The sequence below is a fragment of the Pinus tabuliformis genome, chromosome J, assembly GCF_031772625.1.
Source record: "Pinus tabuliformis cultivar Carrire ecotype Pingquan chromosome J, CPIR1, whole genome shotgun sequence".
NCBI lineage: Eukaryota > Viridiplantae > Streptophyta > Pinopsida > Pinales > Pinaceae > Pinus > Pinus tabuliformis.
Window position 1 is genome coordinate 1371276640 of NC_142295.1, and position 9399 is coordinate 1371286038.

A 9399-nucleotide genomic window follows, 5' to 3' on the forward strand; every position below is an offset into this window, starting at 1 on the left:
CACTACGTCAGCTTTCCCCGACTGTTTTGGCAGTTTTCGACACTCTGCATGGAAGGCAGCTCTCTCCCTTTATGTTGACCCTTTTGGCTTTATGTCAAGGTTGTGTGGGCCTACACTAGCCCAACGTCAGCCCTCCTGGCTACTGCGCTGCTTCCACAAGCTTATCTCCACCTCTCTGTCTATATTCCCAAACTATCACTACCCCTCAGCTGCAAGATCTCCCCAATTGATTTCCCTCCTGAGAACTTCTCACCTCAAAAAATCAATTTCCTCAATCTCTCTGTGTCTTCTCCAACTGACCCCAAACCTCCATTTATACATTTTCCTGTTGAGAAATCAACGGCCGAGATTAAGTCTCTAATCAACGGCTAAGATTAAATTAGACTTGATCGTCGTCTCTTAGAAACTTCTAACCCATATTTTCATTAACACCCATTAATATTTTAATTTTCTTAAGTTTAGACTTAGGAAACTCATTAAAAATATTAATTATTTTAATAAAATACAATCCGGGTGGAATTTCTCCAAACGATTTTTGGGTCTTGGAGATCTCAGGTGTTCTAGCCCCTCCACAAAATTTTGGAGCTAGAGCACATCTGATGCTACCCAAAAATCAACAAAACAAACTAAAACACTAGTGATCGTTCAAGAAAACATGCGAAGCAACACTCACAAAAGCCAAGGAAGTAAAAGCGACAAAAAAATCAACAAAAAACTTGAAAAACAAAACTTACACGGAAAAGTTGTGCTGACTGTGCTGAAGGTTCCTAGAAGCCTCGGGAATGCTAGAGCTCCAAGATCGAATGTGTAGAATGAGCTCTAGGGCATCGTTTAAATAGATTTGGAAGTTTTAGGGTTTATGACGCGCATGCCACAAATCTAGGAAAAATGACACTTGGCGGAAAGTTTCTAAAATCAACTTTGCATGTAACTCTGAGTGCTAAAATATATCCCTATTTTTTAGGGATGCTTTTTATTTTTTGCTTTTTCGAGAAGGAATGTCATGCATGAATGGGAAGATTGCGCAGTTCTGGAGGGAACCGGGCAAATTTCCAACACATGCATCAGACAACAAACTGAGGAATGCTTCTATGCAATTCCTGGGCTGAGTGGCACTGGATGCCTTTCATGTTCTACACAATTTCCCAGCTGAAGACAGACTGTCAGCTGGGTCTGCGCAATTCTTGAGCCAAAGCCCAGTGCCTAGATGTTCTGTGCAATTTCTCTAAGCAAGGTTGTTTGTGGGACTGATCTGCGCATTTCTAGAGATCAGTGCTGACTACCAGGCTGCTCTTCGAAATTCCTAAGAGCAAGGCTAGTTGCCCTCCAGGATTACGCAGTTTTCCAAGACATTGCCAGAACTGAATGTGAACCAAGTCACAGGGTCAGCTTGTAGGTGGAAAACAAAACAAGTTAGCAAGCACAGGGTGTAAGGTGAAAGATAAACTTGAATGAAAGATGAGTACCTAAGTAATGTAAGACATGTTGCTAAGATGATTAGGAGGGAGGCTCCAAAATGAAGCGAAGGAAAAAATTTGGAGGGTGGTTGTAGCTGCTACAACATGTTGCTAACATGGCTAGTTGCGAGGCAAGATGAAGAAGCTCCTTAGAGATCCATCCGATCAAGATCTAAATATGACATGGATACATTGCAATGACAGAGAATCCCATATATATAGTTGGGACTGACATACTTTCATATATTGAGTCAATGCAGTTGTTCGAGACAAGCTTAGGCTTGTGATTGCCACCTCCTCGAAAGGGAGGATGATTATGGTATCCCTTTGTGATTTATATGATTATTTATGATCTAACATGATATTTGATTTGATGTCATGTATGAAAAAGAAACATCGGTTATTGAGACAAGCAGATACCCGATTTTATTATGATGACAGCAGCGCTGATCAAGGACACTGAGCCAACTCTTCTCCTTGTCTGAGCTCCCAGGGTGAGGAATTGAGATAAAGGGCTCCTGGGGTTGAGGGAAATCTGGACAATAGGGTACAACCCCTATCTGTTATACATAAGGTTGGAGATGTTGCTCCCTTATCTTCATAGGGTCGAAGAATGTTGCTTCTCTATCTGGTCTTTGCAGAGTATACCCCAATTGGAATCATACCCACAAGTAAGGTTTTTCGGGAATACCACTCCCTGTTTGGCCAACAAGTTGAGAGTGTACTTGGGGTGTACAATCCAAATCGAATATGATGCAGGTGTTCTACCACATGACTATTCAGGGTCATTGATGGGAAGATCAATAGGAAATAAGATGGGTTGAGATAACCCTATGTGGTTCTGGGTTGAGATTGAGATCCCCGATGTGATACCAGGGTCAATATGTGCTCTCCTGTGTGTTTGGATATCCTATTGCTCGACATGGGTGAGAGTGTCCTGTAGGACCTTCCCCATTGTCATGGATATGAGGTAAGAATGTCCATTAGGACCTTCCTCATTATCATTAGTTTGCAAGTGGAGACGTGCTCCATGATGATATGCTCTCCAATGATGATTGATGATGAGATTTCGGGTAATAGCCCGCTGACAAAGATTCTGGACCATAGTCCGATGACAAATTATTTTTCTTTTAGAGTCAAGAATGTTCAGCATATGAGTAGGAACAATCAAGAGATAAGCAAGAATAAACAAGGGATAGATCGAGATGCACATTGATGATTTGTGATGATGAGATACCTGAGATGGTCATGGCATGATGACTACATTAAAGAGATGATCAGTGACAATACATGATGACAGTTGAATGGCATATTGATTGATGGACAGATATCGGCAGGTGGAACTCTCCCTAGTTGAGAGGGAGTGTTAAAATTATGCAATTGCGGTCAAATTACACTATGGACAACTCATATGATGAAGATAATAATTAGAATAGATTCTTGTTTTTGAGAGGACCAAAATCGACCTAAATATCATCTCATTTGGACAAGTAGAAGTTGGTTTTTGAATTTATGTTCCCGCTCATGTATATTGGATCAGGTCGGCCCTATGCATATGTACAATTGGACAGGTCAACCTCAACATCAAGTGGAACCCTTATGGAAGCCTATAAATAGAAGAGACCTCAAGCTCAATTAGACACATTAATCAAGCCATCTTCTCTTCTCTTCCATTGTCTTGGTTCGCACAGGTCTAATGAATAAAGTTCACACAAGGGCCCGAAACTACAGGGTTGAAGCTCGCATAGATCCAAGGTTTCTGTTTCTAGGTCTCACACACGTAAATGAGTATTTTAGACCCCATACGCACACATAGAGTGGTCAAGGGTGAAACTAGAAAGTCTCATACGCTCACACATAAGCCTGAAGGGAGAGTTTAGGGTTTCTGAAGTAGATCAAGTAGCTTGGTCCCCATACGCATGCATCGAGTGGTCAAGGGTACGACTGGGCAACCTCAGTAGCTCGCACAGTAGCCTGAAGGGTGTGTCTTGGGGTTTGTGGTAGATTTGAGTGTATTTGTCCCCAGACGCAACAATACAGCTCACCAAGGAGCGTACAAGACTACCATAGTCGCTCGCACAACTCCTCCTCCATGCGATCGGGACTAAAAGATGAAATTTTAGTATTCCGAAGACTCCGCTCAGTTACAACAATGTTCAACAATTGACTACAGTCAGTGACAATACATTACAGTCCTCAGAATCAGGGTTTTGAGTATAAGCATGGTTAAGTTCATTTCATGGATGTCATAGTTTTTTTACTAGTTAGTTGCATAAACAAAGATATGGATCATTGTACTCTTTTTTGCTGAATCATTTGATGATGATCTAAGAAGAAGAAGAAATTTCAAGGGTTTCCCCATAATGGGTTTTGCCCTGGTCTTAGACCAATCCTGGCGTCTCTATGTGCATGTTTTTCTTCTATTGTTCCTTTATGTTCCCCCGCATTGATGATAATGATGTTGTTCTTTCTACATAGTTGCATATGTTGATGAAAAATGATGTAAATTTGAATAGTGTAATGATGATATGGGGTGAACTTAATGTGTTAATAAAGAAATGCAATTATCTAAGCAAAGAACAATATAGCCCTAAGAAAAATTAATATTTTTCAAGTACTTTCTCCACATACTTCTGCTATGATAACCAAAGCTTTTTTGTCTCTGTGTATCTCCATGCCCAAGATATGTTTTGCCGCTCCAAGATTCTTCTTATCAAATTTCCTAGAGAATTGAGCCTTTAACATGTTGATCTCTTCCATGCTTTTGCTCGTAATAAGCATATCATCAACATACAAGACCAAGATAATGAATATGTCATTGAAACTTTTAAAGTATACACAATGATCATACTCACTTCTAGTAAATTTCTGGCTCACCATGAAGAAATCAAACTTCTTGTACCATTGCCTAGGAGACTACCTCAGGCCATACAATGATTTCCTGAGCTTCCAAACTAAACTTCTGTTGCGACCTTGTACAAAAACTTTCGGTTGTTTCATGTACATCTCTTCATCCAAATCTCCATGAAGAAAAGTTTTTTTAACATCTAACTGTTCTAATTCAAGATCAAGTAATGCAGTTAGTGCTAACACAATTCAAATAGAAACAAGTTTTACGATTGGTGAAAAAATCTCATGAAAGTCAATACCTTCAACTTGAGAATACCCTTTTGCTACCAGCCTCGCCTTATACCTTTCGATACTTCCATCAACATTTCACTTCAATTTGAAGACCCATTTGCATCCAACAACACTTCTCCCTTTAGGAAGTTCTACAAGATCCTAGGTTTTATTCTTGGCTAAAGAATCCATTTCTTCATCCATAGCTCTTTTCCATTTTTCGTTATCCACATCATCCGCTGCTTCCTGATAACAAGAAATTTCCCCATCTTCAGTAACCATTGAAATAAGATGAAGCATAATCTTCATGCCTTTTGGGTGTTCTTCTTTCCCTTGTAGACCTAGAGTGACTGGTTGTTGAACTAGTTCCTGAACTTCTATAGTTTCCTTTGCATCTTCTTCACCTTTTTCTTCAGAAGTCTCTTCTTCCTTTTGACTTTCCAAAAAAGGTTTAGCCTCCAACTGAATTTGTTGATTTGGCAATACATGTTCCTGTTCAACTTTTTCAACATCTGATTTTAAAAGAGAAGATTCATCAAATGTTACATCTCTACTAATGACTATCTTATGTGAATAAAGATCCCACAACTTGTACCCTTTCACCACATAGTCACACCCAACAAAAACATAACATTTTGCTTTTGGGTCTAACTTAGAATGTTGATTCTTTGGAATAAGAGCATAGGCATCACAACCAAAAATTCTTAAATGTGAATAATCACAAGACTAACCTAACCAAACTTCTTCAGGAATTTTACAATTAATGACAACTAAAGGTGATCTATTTACCAAATAACAAGCAGTAGATATTGCTTTTGCCCACAACTCCTTTTGCAGGTTAGCATTGTTGATCATGCTTCTGGCTCTCTCCATAAGAGTCTGATTCATACGTTCAACAACACTATTTTGCTGAGGAGTATAGACAACAACTTTAATGTCTAACAATCCCTTCATCCTTACAATATTGTTCAAATTCTAAGGAAGTAAATTCACCACCATTGTCAGTTCTTAAACATTTAATTGATTTGCATGTTTTCTTTTCCACCATAGCTTTAAATTGTTTAAAAACATTAAATACATCAACTTTTCTTTTCAACATATAGACCCAAACTTTCTTGGAGAAATCATCAATAAATGTTAAGAAGTATAATGCACCTCCATAAGATACAGTAGGAGATGGTCCCCAAAGATCAGAATGAATATAGTCCAAAATTCTTTTACTATTATGACTTCAATTTTAAATTTTTGTTTACATTGTTTTCCATATACACAATGTTTGCAAAAATCCAAACTTAAGGATTTCAAATTAAGAAGCAATTTGTGATTCATCAGTACCTAAAGGTTCTTCTCGCTCATGTGACCCAACCGTTGATGCCATAGGCGAGTATCTTCTTCTACCTTCTCAGATACAATCACTGCCTCACTGACCTGAGTACTTCCTTTGAGTTTGTAAAGATTTCCGATCTTCTCTGCCTTCATAACAACCAGAGTGCCCTTTGAAACTTTCAACACTCCATTTTGACCTGTAAACTTGTAACCTTCTGAGTCCAATACTCCCAAAGAAATCAAATTCTTTCTCAACTCAGGTACATGTCTAACATCAATCAATGTTCTAACTATATCATCATACATTTTAATTCTTACATTTCCCATCCCAACAGTTTGACAAGATACATTATTACCCATAAACACAGAACTACCATTCATATCCTAATATGAAGCGAACCAATTTATGTGCGGGCTCATGTGATGAGAAGCATCAGAATCTAACAACCAGTTTTCATAATTATGAGAGACATTACAAACAGGCAAAGCTTCATCTACCATACCTAATTCAGCAGATAAAACTTCATCAACCATATCTGACTCAACTTGATTTGCGTCCTTCTTTGGGTTTTCAATGGACTCCTTTCTTTTCCAATAGTCTTTCTTGATACGCCCAATTTTGTTGCAGTACCAACATTTAGCTTTACACTTCTTGCCTTTTGATTTTGATCCAGAAGAACTTCTTGCTTTCTCTCCTCTTTCCTTGGACCAGACTTTGGCTACCATGGCTTCTAGTGCGGAAGTTTCAATGCTAGACTTCCTCAGTACTTCTTCAGATAACAGAGCTCCCACAACATAATCAAATTCCAAAGATTCAGTTGTGCTCAAACTGATAGAAATCACAAAGTGATCCCAAAACTCGAGGAAGGAACATAACAAGGTAATAACTTTATCTTCTTCTTCAAGTTTCACATCCATATCTGCAGACTCATGTGATGAGAAGCATCAGAATCTAACAAAACCAATTTTCATAATTCTGAGAGATATTACAAACAGGCAAAACTTCATCTACCATACATAATTCAGCAAATGAAACTTCATCAATCATACTTGACTCAACTTGATTTGCGTCCTTCTTTGGGTTTTCAATGGACTCCTTTCTTTTCCAATAGTCTTTCTTGAGACGCCCAATTTTGTTGCAGTACCAACATTTAGCCTTACACTTTTTGCCTTTTGATTTTGATCTAGAAGAGCTTCTCGCTTTCTCTCCTCTTTCCTTGGACCAGCCTTTGGCTACCATGGCTTCTGGTGCGAAAGTTTCAATGCTAGACTTCCTTCATACTTCTTCAAATAACAGAGCTCCCACAACATAGTCAAATTCCAAAGATTCAGTTGTGTTCAAACTGATAGAAGTCACAAAGTGATCCCAAAACTCGGGCAAGAAACATAACAAGGTAATAGCTTTATCTTCTTCTTCAAATTTCACATCCATATCTGTGGACTCATGTGATTAGAAGCATCAGAATCTAGCAAACAATTTTCATAATTTTGAGAGACATTACAAACAGGCAAAGTTTCATCTACCATACCTAATTCAGCAGATAAAACTTCATTAATCATACCTGACTCAACTTGATTTGCATCCTTCTTTGGGTTTTCAATGGACTCCTTTCTTTTCCAATAGTCTTTCTTGAGACGTCCAATTTTGTTGCAGTACCAGCATTTAGCTTTACACTTCTTGCCTCTTGATTTTGATCTAGAAGAACTTCTTGCTTTCTCTCCTCTTTCCTTGGACCAACCTTTGGCTACCATGGCTTCTAGTGTGGAAGTTTCAATGCTAGACTTCCTCTGTACTTCTTCAAATAACAGAGCTCCCACAACATAATCAAATTCCAAAGATTGGTTGTGCTTAAACTGATAGAAGTCACAAAGTGATCCCAAAACTCAGCCAAGGAACATAACAAGGTAATAGCTTTATCTTCTTCTTCGAATTTCACATCCATATCTGACAATTCGCAAATAAGTGTATTTTAGTACCCTAATTCGTTTGAAGGATATATAGTTGCCTCTTCAAATAAATTCTATTGGTTAAAGATTTGGTCATATATAGTGTTTCCAACTTCCCCCACAAACCTGTTGCTAAGGTTTCTTCAACAATGTTGAAGAGAACTTCATCTGCCAGGGACAACCTAATGGTACTGAGAGCTCAGGCATCCAAGTCCTCCCAATCCAAATCTGTCATGTCAGGGTTTATTCCTAATCCCATCTAAAGCTTTGTGTAACCCTTGTTGCAACAACAAATCCCTTACTTTCAATTTCCACAATGCAAAATTATTCTTACCGTTGAGCTTCTCCACCTCAAACTTAGCATTTGTCATTTTAGCCATTTCTTCTTACATGAGCTCTGAATTCTTTTTAGAAAATCCTTCTACTAGGGTTTCCTTCTTTTAGGTAGTTTTTTTTTTCCTATAATAATTTTTTTTCTTTCAGTTATAATTTTTTTTTGTTTCTTAAAAGAAAATTTCTTCCCTTCCTTTTATAGACAAAAAAAAAAAGAAATCAAAATACCAAGAAAAAAAAATATATATATATATATATACAAAAAACCCCAACAACAAATTCTCCAATAAAAATTTCTTCCACCCAAAAAAAAATCCTTCTTTTGAAAAACCCTATTGCAATGTTGTGAACAACATATTGATTTTCACCAAAGTTTAGAATTCAAATTTTGAACAATTTTCTCTAAAAAAATAAAATTAACGGTGCGATTGGCAACTCTACACAACCCTACACAAATCTTTGTGGCGGCAAGCATCTACATTCAGTGACTACTCCAGGAACAACTCACTAATCAACTACTCTTGTTGCTTCCATTCGGTGGCACAATTCACACTCCACAGTATGCTCAGGCAGATCCTGACGATTCCCTAATCGACTGCCCAATCGTCGGCTTTGTGGCGGCTCTGCAATCAACTTCCGGCTGTGACTTTACTTGTCTCTTCACACACAACATTCAACTCAGCTCTGCTTGATCCAAGAATGCGGCCTCCAGGCTTTCTTCTGCACAGGGTCGACAACTTTTCACTCGACCGATGACTCTGCTTTGGACTAGTAGTTATGGTCTTTGTATTTTGGTCAGCAATGGCTCCCAAACTGTTTGATGTTGGCGTCTTTCTCTAGCGACTTCTTTAGACAGTGTTCGATGTTAAACTTCGACGAGCAACCTTGACTCTTCTTTGCGGCTTTCTCTAGGTAACAGACAGGTCGCAGTTGGCTCCACGACCCTCCACAGATGGCGTCTCAACTTACACCATCTGTTTGCTTCGTCTGCAAGCTCCAGACAATTGTTCCTCATTGGCGGTTGCTCCTTCCCGAAATTTTTTAATCAGCAACGGCTCGGACTTGTGCGGGTTTTCTCCCATCAACCCTCGTCTCCTTCAACAAGACTCTGCAGGCTCCAGATACGGTGGAAAAACAACGGCTACGTGGGCGCACAAAAACTTAAAAAATTGACCTCACAACCCTCTCTCACAACCAACCTCTGATACCACTTGTT